This window comes from Rattus norvegicus, chromosome 1 (assembly GCF_021556685.1).
Source record: "Rattus norvegicus strain SHRSP/BbbUtx chromosome 1, alternate assembly SHRSP_T2T, whole genome shotgun sequence".
NCBI lineage: Eukaryota > Metazoa > Chordata > Mammalia > Rodentia > Muridae > Rattus > Rattus norvegicus.
In genome coordinates, this window is record NC_141534.1 from 122,770,649 (window position 1) to 122,787,528 (window position 16,880).

A 16,880-nucleotide genomic window follows, 5' to 3' on the forward strand; every position below is an offset into this window, starting at 1 on the left:
ATAAACCTCAAGGATAAGTAGATTTTGAAAATGTTAGCCAATAGAGGATATAAATCATTTGAGAAGACATTTCTAACAAGGCATCCAAAACATGATGAAGAGAAAGTAAATTCAAGAACGAGACACGTATGAAATCTGATGGCAGCAGAAATTCTGCTTTTATTTACTAATGTTTGTTAGTATGCTGGATAAAAATACTATTCAATAAAATCTCAGAATTTTCAAATTGCTTGTCACCAGGTATACAGTATGGTCATGAAAAAATAAAACAAAAGAAAACAAAGCAAATACTTCATGCTGTTGTTCTGGACAGAGAAAGATGGTCAAACGAATTGAATTATGATTGCCTTGGAATCACAGTACATCAAATTCAGTGCATTACTAATGGGACATCTATTGAATCCTCTCCTCAGCCAACCAGTGGTATTCTGCAGAAGAAATTCAACCTGCATCATGAATTCCAGAATATAGAGTAAATGAGTATATATTAATAAAACATCGGTCTCTTATTTATTATCCTTTTGAATAGTATTATTTCTTTAAAACACAGCATGCCACCTGTTACCCATGTTCTTCTTTACAAGAATTCTGAAACACCAGACATTTTATTCACCATTATAAAACTCCTCATGAGTGAAACCTATATACCTTGTATGTATGAGGTTAAAAGGATTCTTTCCCTAGAATATAAGCAAGGATTGTTTGTCAGGAAATATTGCCAAAAACAATCCCCATCAAAATTCCTACTCAATTCTTCATAGAATTAGCAAGAAGAGTTTGCAAGTTCAATTGGAATAACACATAACCCAGGATAGTGAAAATTATCCTTAACAATAAAAAAAAGAACTTCTTTTGGAAATCACCATCCCTCACCTCAGGCAGTATTACAGAGTAATACTGATAATAACTGTATGATACTGGTATAGAGACAGGCAGGTAGTTCGATGGAATAGTATTGAAGACTCAGAAATGAACCCACTCACCTATGTTCACATGATCTTTGATAAAGGAGCTAAAACCATCCAGTGTACAAAAGATAGCATTTTCATAAAAATTGTGCTGGTTCAAAGGAAGTCCCCATGTAGAAGAATGCAAATTGTTGCAGTCATATCACACTGTACAAAGCTTAAGTCCAAGTGGATTAAGGACCTCCACATCAAACCGGATACACTCAGTCTAATTGAAGAGAAAGTGGATAAGATCCTCGGACATACAGGCACCAGGGAAATTTTCCTGAACCAAATACCAATGGCTTTTGTCTAAGATCAAGAATGGAAAAATGGGACCTCGTAAAACTGCAAAGCTTCTGTAAAGCAAAGGACACTGTCATTAGGACGAGATGGCAACCAACACATTGGGAATAGTTCTTTACCAATCCTACCTCTGATAGAGGGTTAATATTCAAATTATACAAAGAACTCAAGAAGCTAGACTCCAGAGCACCAAATAATCCTATTAAAATGAGGTACAGAGATAAACAAAGAATTCTCAATTGAGGAGTATAAATTGATGAGAAGTACTTAAAGAAATGCTCAAAGTCTTAGTAATCAGGAAACAGCAAATCAAAACAACCCTGAGATTCCACCTCACACCAGTCAAAATAGCTAAGATCAAAATCTCAGATGACAACAGATGCTGGCAGGGATGTGGAGAATCGGGAATACTCCTCTATTGTTTGTGGATTGCTACTGGTATAAGTACACTTGAAATCAGTCTGCAGCTTACTCAGAAAATTGGACATTGCACTACCTGAGGACCCAGCTATACCTTTCTTGGGGATATATTCAAAAGATACCCCAACATGTAACAAAGACACATGCTCCACTATGTTCATAGAAGAGTTATTTTTAATAGTCAGAAGCTGGAAATAAGACAGATGCACTTCAACAGAAGAATGGATACAGAAAATGTGGTACATCTACAAAATGGAGTTCTACTCCACTACGAAAACCAATGACGTCATAATGTTCATAGGCAAATGGATAGAACTAGAAAATATCGTCCTGAGTGAGGTAACCCAATCACAAAACTTAGTACATGTTATGCATTCACTGATCAGTGGATATTAGCCTAAAAGCTTGAAGTACCCAAGATACAATCCACAAACCAAATGAATCTAAAGAAGGAAGACCGAAGTGTGGTTGTTTCAGTTCTTCTTAAAATTGGGAATATATATATATATATATATATATATATATATATATATATATATATATATATGGAGATAGGGAGATAAAGTTTGGCTATTCAGAACCTGCCACACATGGGGATCCATTCCACATACATAAAGCTATCAAACGCAGACAATATTGTGAATGCCAAGCATTGCATGCTGAAAGGAGCCTGACATAACTGTTTCCTGTGATGCTCTGCCAGAGCTTGCCAAATTCAGAGGAAAATGCTCACAGCCAACCATTGAACTGAGATTGGGGTCTGCATTGTAGGGATTGGAGAAAGGATTGAAGGAGCTGAAGGGGTTTTCAATCCTATATCAACCCAGCAGAACTCCAGGGCCTAAACCATCATCCAAAATGTACACATCGAAAAACCCCATAGGTCCAGCTGCATATGTAGCTGGGATGGACTTGTAGGGCAACAATGGGTGTAAAAGTCCTTCATCCTGCCACAGGTGGACACTCAGTATCTGAGAATGTCAGGGTGTGGAGGTGTGAATGGGTGAGTTGTTTGGTCACCGAACACCTTCTTAGAAGGTGGAAGGGCAAGAGGATATGGCTTAGATGGGTTATGAATGGGAATGTGGGAAATGGACTAATATTTGAATTGTAAATAAAAGTATCCAAAAAAAAGCTGCAAGGTGAAAAAAGTATTTTATTGTTTGCTGCAGTATATTAGTGTTTGAATAGTTTTCTATGGAGCACATGTCTAAAGAGGATAGGAGAGTGAGTCTTCATCTCCACTTGCATCACAGATCATCACAAGCAGACATATAGATTATGTTAATTGAACAGAGTTTATCTGTATGAGTAGTTAATAGTTTTAACAGTTGACAAATCCTTTGGAAAGAAGGGAGGTATTTTAATAAAAATGGGAAAAAGTAATATTAAAGTGGCCTGTTTAAAACGTGAGGTAATAATTTGGAATGCTGCTATCATATTCAGAGCATTTTGCTGACTAAGGTATTGTGTTCACAGGTTGAGGATTGACTGCAAGAACCTATAGAGATATGTAATATTTCTACCTAGATAAAAGTACTTTATTTATCACATGACAAGAGTTTATGTATGTCCTACAATTTTTGGTTCCATGAGGAAATTACAGAAATTGAAAAGAATGACATAGTATTCGTACATAAATGTAAGAATGAATTACAGAATATTTCTCAACATTTTTCAACATCCCATGTTATGAGGACTAGGACTTAGTCCTTTCCAATGGACCTACCAGTTGCCTGGCTCTTAAGACTTGTTATAGATCTCAGAATCCTCTGTCATTAATTCAGTGAAATGGAATTTTTAATCAATTTTACATTTAATTTTATTTTACTATGATGAGTTAGGGCAAAACTTGTGTTTGACTATAGAATTCATGAAAAATATTAGGGTTGTTTATTGGAAAGTGGAGATATGTTTGAAAAGAGAAGATCTTCTTTCAGAAAGACCTGAAAAACTTGAATTATTGGAATGACACTGTAAAACACAAGTAGACCATTTTACAAACATGTACAATGCTCTGGAGACAGATCCCTGAAAACATAAGGGGAAACAGTCCTATCAGAAAGAAGAACAAGCAGGTACAACAACATAAAACACTTGTATGTCCAAGAAATGATATTAATTCCTTCCTCAGTCACTATTTATCTAGTGTACAGAATCTTTCATTTACAACATCTGTGTACTTTCACACATGATTAGATTTTAATTAGAACCACTTTTCCATAAGCATATCTATTTCTGCATATCTCTTTGTGTTTTTCATCCCTCATCTTTTCAAGACGATGTCTTATCACTCACATCTTTCTTGACCTACTCTTCCTCAGTACTTAATCGTTTTCCCTCCACTGGTCCTTCACTGCTTCTTCAGGTATAAATGAATTGTCAAGATCCTATGATATACTCTGATACAACAAACATGTCTTCACAAGAAGACTATGTTGAAGTTTCTTTTGACATCAAAACAAACCGCTTTACTGACAGCATAAATAGAGTAATGATTGTTACAAAATAGAAAAAAGGTTCATAAGGTATTGGAGACCACCCGCCCCCATACCCTGTAATTGACATAGTATTTGATGACAAAGTACGTAGCACTGAAACAAATATTTCTCATATAGCGTTGTCTTGTACTTCTGCGCTTAATAATATATTGGAAGATGTATTAACGAACTTCAGAATTTAAAGCATGTCCTGTTTTTACGTCCACATTCCATTTAAAGAATCACATCTAAATTTAGGTTTAATAAAAAAAAGCCTAAGAATTTGCTGAAAATTCCATGAAAAATTTTTCATTTCAAAGCTATGTTTACTGAATCGTGACTTCTCTCATCCCTGAATTAATGCTGAATTCTTCACTTTCTTATTAAAGAAGCAAATATTTTGACCGCATTTCAAGATAAAAAAGAAAAAAAGGGAGACTTGTATTATAAGTAATAATGGCAAAGTCATGATTCAATCAACGAAATCCTGAATGTGACAAAAAGAAAAGCAAAGCACCTTCACGTGTTCTAAAACCACAGGAATTTAATGAAGTGGGTGTCAGTTCTAAACTTTACTCCAGGGGAAGGTGAAAACGGAAAGGAACTCTGGTCCTTGTAGTTTCACCATATTTTCTCTTGCCAGAGTCCAGAACCTGACTTGGAAGGGCAACAGTCTATGGAGTGCTTTTTTGACTTATTTCCTGTAGACAGTCTACTCACTGGATCAGTTTGCTGGAATAGGATATTAGTTAGTGTTGATGGTACTGGAAAGAAAAGGACTTTCTCAGCTTTAATATGGTTTTATACCAGCCAATATCGTCTAGACAGCATCTTTTATGAATTACTGTGCTTCTAAATTCACTTTTCACAATAGCTTAGGAATGAGATTTAAAACTAATTGTTAACAAGGAAACATACCATCCATCCTAATGTATGCTTTCAATTACTTCTCCAGAAGAAATTAAATCGCTGATGGTTTTCTCGCCCAGTCTTGATAACCGGTTTTATTTCTAAGCTTATGATAATTTTTATGCTAACCTACAATGTTCAGTTGACACATCCTTATGTATACTCCCTCCCTCTCTCTCTCTCTCTCTCTCTCTCTCTCTCTCTCTCTCTCTCTCTCTCTCCCTCCCTCTCTCTTTCTCTCTGCCTCTGTATAACAGAATGGAAGAAGTGTGGATCATGGTGAGAGGAGAGATATTGCAGAGAGTTGTGTGGAATTGGAGGAGGGAAATGAGTTGTAATGAATGAGAGAAGAATAAACGGAAAAATAATGATAGAAAATCTTAAAAGGCAGGAAATAGAAATTGAATATAACTAATACTGAAGAACAAGAATTAAAATTTTGGCTTAAGGCCACAGTCTATGTGTGTATACATGAAAGGAAAAAAACGAATTAGGATTAGAATTATGGGGGCTGGAGAAATGGCTCAGTCGTTAAAAGCACTTACTGCGCTTTGAGAAGTCCTGAGTTTAAATCACAGCAACAAGCTGATGGCTCACAAACATCTGTAATGGGATCTGATAGAATCTCTGATGTGTCTGAAGACAACTACAGTGAACTTATTATATATAAATAAATGTTTTTAAAAAAGAAATAGTGTTCTGTTTATCCTAGGAAAGGCCAATCTCCTCAGCTCTTTCAAAGAAGAGTATAACATCAACCAACAAGGTAAGGGGTTCCTTTTAAGTGGTGGTTTACTCTGCTACACCCATGTTGTAGGACCTCAAAAACTGTTTGTAAATACATAAGGGTCTTAATTATGAATTCTAGATCAGTATCACCAATGGTCCATGTCACAGAATGTCAATTAAAAGCACCCAACCACATGTTCAGGGTTTTTATTGTGTTTATAGCAAATTTTGGAAATTTCCATAAGGGTCAGCAGCTTAATATTTTAACAACAGCATTTCTGGTATAGTCTGCAGGAACTGCACAGGGGGAGAGAACTACCCGATGAACAGAATGGTTAAGTTATCTATTTTCTGCAGGATGTCTTAAGACATCTATATGTATCACGATTCTGCTGTTTTACCTTAGTGGCTGGCTGTTGCTAATGAGGATGGATTTCTGTAGGATGTTTGCTTAGGTGAACTTTGTGATCTTCTTCCTAGAATTGGAGTTTAGCCCCTAGTCTCTCAGGAAATGGGGTTTCATCAAAAAAAAATTTGATTGGGCTTTCAACAGGTTGATGATTTTGATTAGAAATCATTTTATGAGTGGTTAAAGAGTGGTTAATTTAAGGAGGAATACTTTTATTCCACATGCAAAACAAATTTATGGTAAATTTGTCCAGTCCTCATGCAGACTTCTGAGTACTACATACATGCAGGTGCAAACAGGAACTACCTGTTAACTCAAGTACTTCTGATCATTCAGAATGAACTTCCTTGCCATCCTCCTCCACAGAGATTTTTGCTCTCCCCTAATTGAAAATAGCACATCTCCTGGGTCAGTTCAGAAGTGGTAATTACCATCACTGAAGGAGGTACCTGCAATTACTGGTGCCAGAAGTACAGCCCCATCCATGGTGGCTGAAGAAGTTAACATGGCAATTCTCACAGTGAAGGGGTATTTTAAAGAATGACCAGCTTCGGGGTTGGGGATTTAGCTCAGTGGTAGAGCGCTTGCCTAGGTAGCACAAGGCCTTTGGTTCGGTCCCCAGCTCCGAAATAAAAGAAAAAAAAAGAATGACCAGGTTCAACATTTTAACTAATAAAGCCATCATTTTAATATAAACTTTAATAAAACTAAAATGAAAATTATGTGGAAGAAAATGCACCTATACAGAATGAAGTATACATATCATATACATAATGGTCGAATAAATCAATTTCCCTTTTTTTATAATTTCACTTTTAATTCTGTGTTTTGAATGTGCTCATGGCAAATATTTCATCCATTTTTAAAGTCAGTCAGCCTCACAGGATTCACGTTGATTTTGAATTCCCATTAATCATTTATGTTAATTTGCACATAATGTAATATGCTACTGAACAGTGTCCTGCAGTATTAGTGTTCTAACTCTGAAGGAGAGTATACCTCAGATGGCCCCTGTAACAGTCAAATATAGGATATTGCTTTGAGATGACTGTTAAATGCTTTAAAGGCAGCACTGTCATTACATATTCTTGGGTCCCTCTGCTTTGTACTCAGAACTTTTGTAAATGTTTACATCAATCTTTTCGTTCTGTCCAAAGATTTATGACACTATGAGCACAGAGGTAATCACTACTTCAAGCATCACGTGGCTTGTGGCTTTAAGGGAATGAATGAAATTGGTGTCTGAGATATAGGAGGGCCAAATAGAGTTTTTCTCCTGAGATTATATGTTTAATGGCAATTTAATTTGCTGTCGGCTCGTTGATTTCTCTGTAACATATAATTTACCCTCTCAGAAATCTGCACATCTTGCCAAGTCTGGACCCATCCAGTGTAGGCAAATGTCAGTGCCGGGAGATGGGAAGGGGGTAGTTGGATTGTGAAACAACCTTATATAAAAAGGTGGAAGGGCAGGGGATATGGGTCTTATGGATTGGAAAGCAGGAGAGTGAATAACATTTGAAATGAAAATAAAACTATCCAATTAAAAAAATCGCCCATGAAACTTAGAACTTTATAATTTTCCCTACCTTACTTATGAACTAGATGTTTCTAAAATTAATTGGCCAAGTTGTATTCATTATGTGACTGTGCTCTTTTATGACAGTTAAAGCACAAAATTGTGTGTATTTACACACAAAGTACACACACTCACTCACAAAAATGTACACATACAAACACACACACACACACACACACACACACACACACACAAACACACACACACCAACACAGTGTGAAATTGGTTAAGGTCTTCCTCTGAAGTATGTCTTAAAGGTTTTAGGTGCCTTATTTCCTGTCGTTTCTTTCTGTATATTAATCCTTACATCGTTCTCTGTATCTCTAATTTCTATGCATTTACCCTCATATCCCTTTTTTATACAAATAAAAATCTCTTCCTCTTATGACCCATAATTGACCATTCAAATGCTTGAGTTATTAAAAGAACAGTTCAACGTTCCTACTAATCAGGAATATGTATATTCAAACCATATTATGATTTTATCATTCACAAACAAGAATGGCCAAAATCAATGAAATAAATGACCGCACATTGTAGAAAGTGTGAAGAGTAATAAGAATCATTATACACTAATAGTGGCAATATACAGTTGTATTTCCTTTTGGAAATCAGTGTGATTTTGCCTTTTAACCCTGGGAATATTACACTGCAGATTAAAAAGAAAAGACCCTATATTCTGTATAGACGAACTTACTTCCCATTGATGGCTGCTATATTCAAATCAGAAAGAAAGAGGATACAGCCTAGCTGTCCAGAAATGGGGAAATGGTTAATGAAAATATGGTACAATACAAAATGGATTATTACTCAGCTGATAAAAAGCAATAGTACTCATAGTTAAGGTAGGAGAAAAAAAACTCATCCTGAGTTACCAGTACCTCAAAACACATATCAGACTATGCCTAAGGCCTTGATCATTCTATACACAATGAGGATGCCCCTTTTCCGGAAAAGGACCCTACATTTCTGTTGAACATAGAGAAGAAAAGCACGTACCTAACTAAAGCTTTTACATACTGAATAGTGTTTGTGGTACTGAAAAGAATTCTGCCTGGCACCTGAGGGGGCATTTAAACCAACTCAACTGTATATTATTTAATCTACCCTGTCAGCTGCTTACATCATACATTGCTACAATAGTTCCAATTCCCTGGGAAAAAGCTACTACTACATGATGAACTAAGATCTACTCACTGAGACAGAAAACATTTCTGTCCTTGTTCCCATGGCAAAATACCTTAGAATATTGCGAATAGCTTGTACCATTGCCTACTTACAATGTGTATCAATAAATGTATTTCTAATAACATTGTTATACTCATAGTGACATGTATTACTGCACCTTCATCATAGAAGCTAACATACACTTTAAATGGGGCCAGATACAGAGACCCATATCTGGATAGTGTGCAGTGTGAAAGACCTTGGGCCGTTCTGTCCATAAATCAATATTGCCATCCAAGCTCCTCCTTCATGATTGAGCAAACCTTGTAGAAGTCATTGTAAAAAGATACTAAGGCCAGTGATGCTGGGAGGAATGCCAGCAAGGAAACATACATTTCAGACATAGTAGGGCTGATGCACATATGAACACATACAGAAAGTAACAACATGCACAGGATCTGCATAGGTCAGTCCATACACTGAGAGCAGGAATGGCATGTGATTTCCCACTCTTCAACAAGTAGCTATTTCATATACATTTACAAATAATTTAGAAAATATTGTTTGGATGAAAAATTTTGATTGTTTGTTTCTTCACCAGTAGATATCTTGTCTTTCTCTAACACACAATGAAAGTATTCCCTATCTGTGTTTGATAAATGCTCTCCAGGATCCATTTCCATGAATGTGCAGTTTATTATTATTGTTCTGCATTTAAGGGTAGAGTTTTAATTAATTTTTATAGTTGTATAGTTATTATAATAACTGTTACCTGTGGGTATATATATATATATATATATATATATATACATATATATATATCATGACAAACATATAATTAAACTCAATATTTCAAAAAATTAAAATCATAGGACTCAGAAATATACAAAATTATATACAGCAATATAAGCATATCTATTAAAAGACAGCACCAAAAATCTAATCTTGGCAATATACTGTCCTTTTGATGGCAGCAATCATAGGCACAAGGGAAAGTTTCCTTGAAAATTTCATTCCCCTTCTCAGTTTTTTTCTGTCAGAATTATTTTAGTCTTCTTTTAAGGAGATAGGATAGTTAATATGAATAAAAGTATAAGAGTTTCTTGAACTTGATAGGTCAAATAATCAGAGTAGCAATATTTACTAATTTGTGTATGAATATCTTTTCTTTCTCCAAAATTCTCAAATATTGTTCGAGCACTTTCATCTTAAACTGTAAATTTGAGACAAATAAAAATACTTAATAAATACATAGCTTGAAGAATTAGTTTGGGACTATACAATCTACCAGTAGTTAACACTGAGGATATATTTGCAAGGTTCAGGATTAACTTGTCTCTTGAAAGCTTACATTGGTAAATAACACTTTAATGAGATGCCTTCAGACCATGTCAGAATACTGCATCTATATTTCAATTATCACTGTCTTCCTGCTCCAGCTAGTGAAGACTAGTGACCTTGAATGCTGTAAGTATTTACTAAATGGCCCATTGAAATGGATAAATATATTGATTTGTTAATTATACATTTGTATCATACTTTTCTATGAAAAGGAGAAGTAAATGCAAAACACTGAGTTCAATGGATATGACAAAGATTCAGGAAAAATTGTGGCATCACTGTCAGAGAAATCATAAAGTAGTAGGCCATATTAAATCAGGATATAAAGCTGCCACCTCAGCACTTGATTGAAAATGAAGTGGGGAAATTTCTTTGTTGTGGAAATATTGAAACCCAGCCCAGGGTTTCTACCCAACCTTTGGTAACAGAGTTAGCTCCCTACCCCCAAAAAATACTCACAATTCACACACAGTCTTTATTTTTACAATAAGCCGTAATTAGCACAAGGGTTGTGCAGATATCTATCTCTATCATATTAGAATCTACTTTCCTATTGATAACCCGTGAATATGTTTTATCTGGGTGGTTCTTAGCTCTTACTAGGCTGCTCTCATGACCATGCTCTCTTGACTCTTTACCCATGGGTTCTCCTCCCTTATCCTCTCCTGCAACTTCACTCCTGTTTTCAATGCTAGAGGTCAATTATTTCCTTAGGCAAAATTGGAAAGACAAGGAGAAGGATAGGGGAAGGCATGTATACTCAGGAATTCCTTTTTATCATAAATGTATGATACTAAATATGTACATTCACATATTTATGACTTGCCACAATGTAAGAATTTATTGAATGGCAACAAATTTAATGGTTGTTTTCAGTTTTTTTAAGGGATTTTTCTGAATAGACCCAATTTCACTCAATAACAGGCAAATTACATAGACAAATACTTTGCCTTAGATTATATTTATTTTTTAAGATTATGTATTATTGTTTTCTATATGTATGTCTGTGAAGCACTTATGCACAGAGCCTGAAGATATCAGAATAATTCCTCAGATTGTCTGGTACATTTTTTAAACAGTCACGTGTGTTCTTGGAATTGAATAGATATATTAAGTAAGATCACTCAGTGCACTTAAATACTGAGTCTTCACTGAGGACACAAGACAGGTTTTTACATTGTCAGTCTTAATTACTAATATTATCCTTCCTTCTCAGTGTGGTATGTTTTGATCAAGATAAACACTTTAAAACCTTTATGTCCTTCAGAGTATAGTGGAAATTAATTATCTGTGTCAAAAATGGAGGGTTGAGTACAGTATGCTATAGATATGATATTTAATCTTAGAGTGGAGAAGTAATTCCATCATCTGATGAAACAAATGTATAAACCGTGGCTACATGGAACATGCCAAACAAGTCTTAACTCTAGGTGAAAATTACTGACAATATAAAGAAAAACTTCTTATAAAGATAGAAATATCAGAATCAATTAACGAAAAGTTTCACACAATATAGTGAGGAATTCTAAATCTTTTTCCTTGTCCATAAGCTGTCTTATAACTTAAAGAGAATATAAATGTAAGAAATGTAAGACCCCCGGAGTGGGGAGACCCTTACTCAAGTCTCGGGATGATGCGACCCCCCAAGAACTCACGTGAGACCATCCTTGCTGTAATAAACATGAGGCTTATTGGTAGGAACCAGTGCACTGGCGTATCCCACGCAGGGGCAGTGGAGTTCGACCCCCAGTAACTAAAACAAGGGAAATTTAAAGGAAGAAACCTCAACCTCAGCGGGTAGGAAGGGCATCATAGGAAAAAGTCGAGAATACCAGTGGAAAAAAATCACAAGGAGGAGCTTCCTGTTTCTCAAGTTTGTTTACTTTATGGTCCATCAGTTCGTGGGAGAAGCTTCAGGCTTCTCAAGATTGTTCTCTAAGGGCCTTATCTTAAGTCCTTTTATCTAGTTCCTGGGAGAGCAGGCTCAAGAAATGTGACCTTTTACCTACATGTAGAGGGCAGGGTCTGGAATTTGAGGTATTTGGGTCTTTTTTAAACTTCTGACTTCTTAGCTGCCTTTTTTATTCTTTCAGTAACAGTAAATAAATATAGATTCTGAACTGTTAGCCTAAATTATGTACAGTGGGACATTTCCTTTCCCAGACTCTATAATTCCATCCCTGTCTCTTATGTTTGTCTAATAATTGAAACATAGCATGATACTTTCACATCTCTTGAACACCAGTTTCATAAATTCCAGTGACAGGGATTGTTCAAGTAAAAGATTATTGACCTCTAATTTGAACTTTTTATGTGCTATTGGGAATCAGAGAATATTATTCCTTGTTGGAAAAAGAAGATTTAAGTGGAAAGTGAAGCTATTATGTAAAAAAATAGTTCTTTAAATTATTGAAATAAGAGAGGTGCTTATGTGTAAATAGTTTAACAAACTTTTCCTAAGCTCTGGAGTTTTATCCATGCAAGAAGAGAAAAAAAGAAAAAAAGCAAACAAACAAACAAACCAAGAAAAAAACAAAATTATATATCCTGATAATGACATACTTTCAATCCTTAGTCAAGTTTCATTCAGGATTATTTACTTTGTTAATGATATCTTTACTTTTTACATAAAATCATTTTAACAAAATAATTTTTCAGTGAACAAAGCACTCACCGGCCTCTACACAAATGTATGTTTCTTATCCCTCCCTGTTTTAAAGATCAAAAGTCTCTTTTATACTTAGTAATTTTCCATCCACTGTTATTTTATTATAAACAAAGTTTTAGCTATTAACAAAATCCCAATAACCTATGATGTCCTCCCATTCAACATCTATAGGCAGATTCCACAAGAATATTGTGTAATTTTTTTTAAATATAAGACACAGATACTCAAAATAAATGACACTACAATCGTGTGTGTGTGTGTGTGTGTGTGTGTGTGTGTGTGTGTGTATTTGTATGAAAAATAGCATGATAACTAATAAAGAACTATGTGGAAATTATGTAGTAACAAGTAACTAATGTAAAATTTTGTATCTCACTTTTTTGTTAGACACATGATGGTAGAAATAGTACAGAATGCTAGAACTAAATGAAAATTTGTTTCGGACATCCATATTGTATTTAAGGAATAATATCTAAATTGATGTTTTTTAAAAACATATATTACCTTCCACACCAATAGAGAAAATGCAAATATATTCTTTGATTAAAAAAAGCCAAAGTGACATATTAGACAGCTTTTGCAATCAGAGAATTAATGCTAAACTTTTTGTTTCCTTATGTATGAAAGCACAACTTTTGAAGGACAGTCATGTAAAAGTATATTTAAAGAATGCAGCCCTAATATGAAGAAATGCGTTTTTAAAAATCTGTATCATTGTAAATTCATTATTTAAAAAACAGTTCCTAAACTTGGAAGTGAAGCAACAAAACATCCCTAGGTCCACAGAGTCTGAGCCTGGTCACCATCTACAAAAGGAAAAGCAGGCTAGAGCTGAAATTTTTTTTGAGCTTGAGGAAAATTGTATGAGGACATGAACTTTGCGCCATGTTATTTCCTAATGTTTCCTCTGCAGTCAAGTCCAGTCTGTGATCCAGGATTGTGAGGTTCTTTTTGTTGCCAGTATTGCCAAGAGGAGTACAACACTGCAATGGGGATTTAGTGAAGGGGTTGGTAACTGCAAAGGAGAGTATGTACTCTGTTACTCATCTTTAACATTGATTTTCAACATTCCATGGAAACAAACACCTTTCCAATTTTACTGTGTTCTAAATCATGCCTAAAAATCATCTAGGAGTAAGATTCTACAATAATTTTAACAGATAAAGATGATATCTACCACAAAGAGAACTGTTAAGAATTAGTCATGGGTGGAGGAATAATGTGGTATATAAAATATAACACAAAAATTTCAATGAAGCTTTCTTATTTTGATATTTTAAGTTTAGGAATTTAATAATTTCTATGACTTTAACAGTTGCAATGTTGGCACCACTTCAAGGCTATTCTCTGCAAATTGCTGAAACAATGTGTTAATAAAAAGATTCAAAAGTGCAAGTGACACTCCTCTGTCACTGGTAGGAGTGTAAACTTTTATATCATGATGGAAATTATGTTGGCAGTTGTTCAGAAACATGGGGATAACTCTACCTCAAAAATCAGCTACATACCCAGTGATATGCCTAGAAAATGCTCCAACATTCCACAGAGATACTTGCTCAACTCTGTTCACAGCAGCTTTATTCACACTAGCCAGAAACTAGAAACATCCTAGATGTCCCTCTGTTGGGTGGTGGGCTGTGAAACGTAGCCAGATTACTGTTCAATATCCGTCAGATCCCCAGGGACCATAAGAGACAGTTGGAACATTCCCAGACTCGCAGAAGATCAGGACACTTTCATGTAGCTACAGCCCCTACACCCCCTTGCAGACAATTTTGAGACACATCAGTCACATAAGGCAATGCCCTAACCCCTCATCCACAGGTGCGGATGGGACCACAGTCATGTAGGCTCAAGACAGATCAGTCACATAGATGCAGGATCATGGCCCCAAATATGTAGATGCTGTATTCCCAAGCTCTCAGGTAAAAGCAATAGAAATTACCTGCTCTCACTCCCTGACCCACCCTGCAAGTATATTTAAGATTCCTATCCAGAAGGATTAAAGGTGTTCAGGAATTACTCCATAGTCTGAGAGCTTTCATAGGAGCTGTAACACTGTCACGAAGGGAAGAGATCTTACCCTAAAATTGCAACAGGAGATTCAGTGTACCCCTTGCCACCTACTCACACTCAGACTGACTTGGCTGGCTTGAGCAACCGAAGCTGCAGAGGCAAAACTGGAGGGCGAGCAGCAGCAGCAGCATGGCAGCAGAAGCAACCTCCCACGACTTGTCTGAGTTTTCTCCACTTCCTCTGAACCTGTGTATCTAGCTGGACCAGAGATATCTGTGGAAAGGCTCAAGCATGAAGGCCAATATCGCTCAAGTAAAGAATGGATAAAGAAAATGTGTAACATATACAAAATGGAATACTAGCCATCTACTAAAAGCAAAGACATCATGAATTTTGTAATCAAATGAATGGAATTTGACAATATCAGGCTCAGTGAGGTAACCCAGTCCCAAATTGAGAGGAATGAGAAATACTCCCTTAGAAGTGGATATTAGCAATTAATTACATATTCCATGTTACAAACCATAGACCCAAAGAAACTAAACAAGAATGAAGGCCCAAACAGGAAGCTTGAATCTCACTTAGATAGGGGGTAAAATAAATAGAAAAGGCAAATTCAGGGAGGGAACCAAAAATCAGGGTAAATGGGAATGGGATTCAGGACCAGATGTTGGGAAGGACAGGAGAAGACCATGAAAATGAATGGAAATCTGCAACTGACAGGTAGGAGGATGTACACATGGAATGAGTGATTTCCCAAGATTCAACACGGGTGACATTAGATGTGACTCACAACACCAATGAAACCAGGAAAAGACCCCAGTAGAGCAATAGAGAAAAAAACAAACCTACAAAATTTTCAACCCCAAATTTATCTGATATATAAGAAAAGAAGGTACTGGGAAGGAAACAATAATAGGGCCAACTTGTGACCAATCCCATGGGCAAGCACCAGTCACTAACACTATTAATTATACTCTGTAATACTTGCAGACAGGACAATGTCCTGTGAGAGACTCCACCAAGCAGCTGTCTCAGACAAGTACAGTAACCCACAGCCAAAGAATGGATGGAGCTGAGGGAGTCTTATGAAAGAATATGTGGAATGATTTCAAGCACTGACAGGGTAAGAACTAAAATCGAAGATGAATAGTGTCAACTAATCTGCACCCTTGCTTGTCTTGGAGTCTAAACTAAAAACTATAACATAAACCATGTGGACCTAGGCCTCATTGCACATTGCAGCTTGGTTGTCATGTGGGTCCCAAAAAACTGGATTCTGGGAGAGATCCAAAGCTCTTTCCTCTGTGTCAGATATGTTCTTCTACTTGGACTGCCTTTTGTACCTTCAGTGGGAGAGGAAGCACCTATCTTTGCTGAGACTTGAATTGCCTGGGTGGCAGGATGCCTAAGCAGCCCCCGATTACTGAAATATTTATTCAAGTTTGAACAAATAGGTAAGTCAGGAAACTAATACTATGTGTCTCTATTTCATGGGAGGTGAGTGTTTACAAACTATGTTCTATAAAATATTAAGGGAAACTAGTGACAGACTAAGTGTCTTATTTAGGGTTTGACTTCTGTGAATAGAAAACTTGACCATGTCAATTCTGATAAGGATGACATTGAAATGGGGCTGGCTTACAGGTTCATAGATTTAGTCGTTTATCTTCAATGTAGGAGCATGTTAGTGTCCGGGCAGACATGGGGAGGCAAGAGTTGAAAGTTACATCTCTATTATGAAGGCAGCCAGCAGAAGATTGTAAGCCAGATACCTAAGACGAAGAGTATTAAAGCCCACACCAACAGTGACACACCTACTCCAACATTTCCTGACAGTGTCACTATGTAACCCAAGCATATACAATCACTCTGAATTAAGTGGTCATGGTAGTGCAAGCTGAGATTT

The 16,880-nt window shown here is 36.1% G+C and overlaps 1 long non-coding RNA gene across 5 annotated transcripts in view; it reads right to left on the reverse strand.

The window, feature by feature from the left end:
- Nucleotides 1-16,880, reverse strand: part of LOC148007678 (uncharacterized) — a 98,288-nt gene that overhangs the window by 9,653 nt on the left and 71,755 nt on the right. Inside the window, exon 6 of one of the 5 annotated variants that reach the window (XR_015646442.1) lies at nt 1,150-1,306. The exons of the other annotated variants lie outside the window; for them this stretch is intronic. This is a non-coding gene — a long non-coding RNA (uncharacterized LOC148007678). Of the gene's footprint in view, nt 1-1,149; nt 1,307-16,880 lie in introns of those variants that run through there. 5 annotated transcript variants of the gene reach the window in all.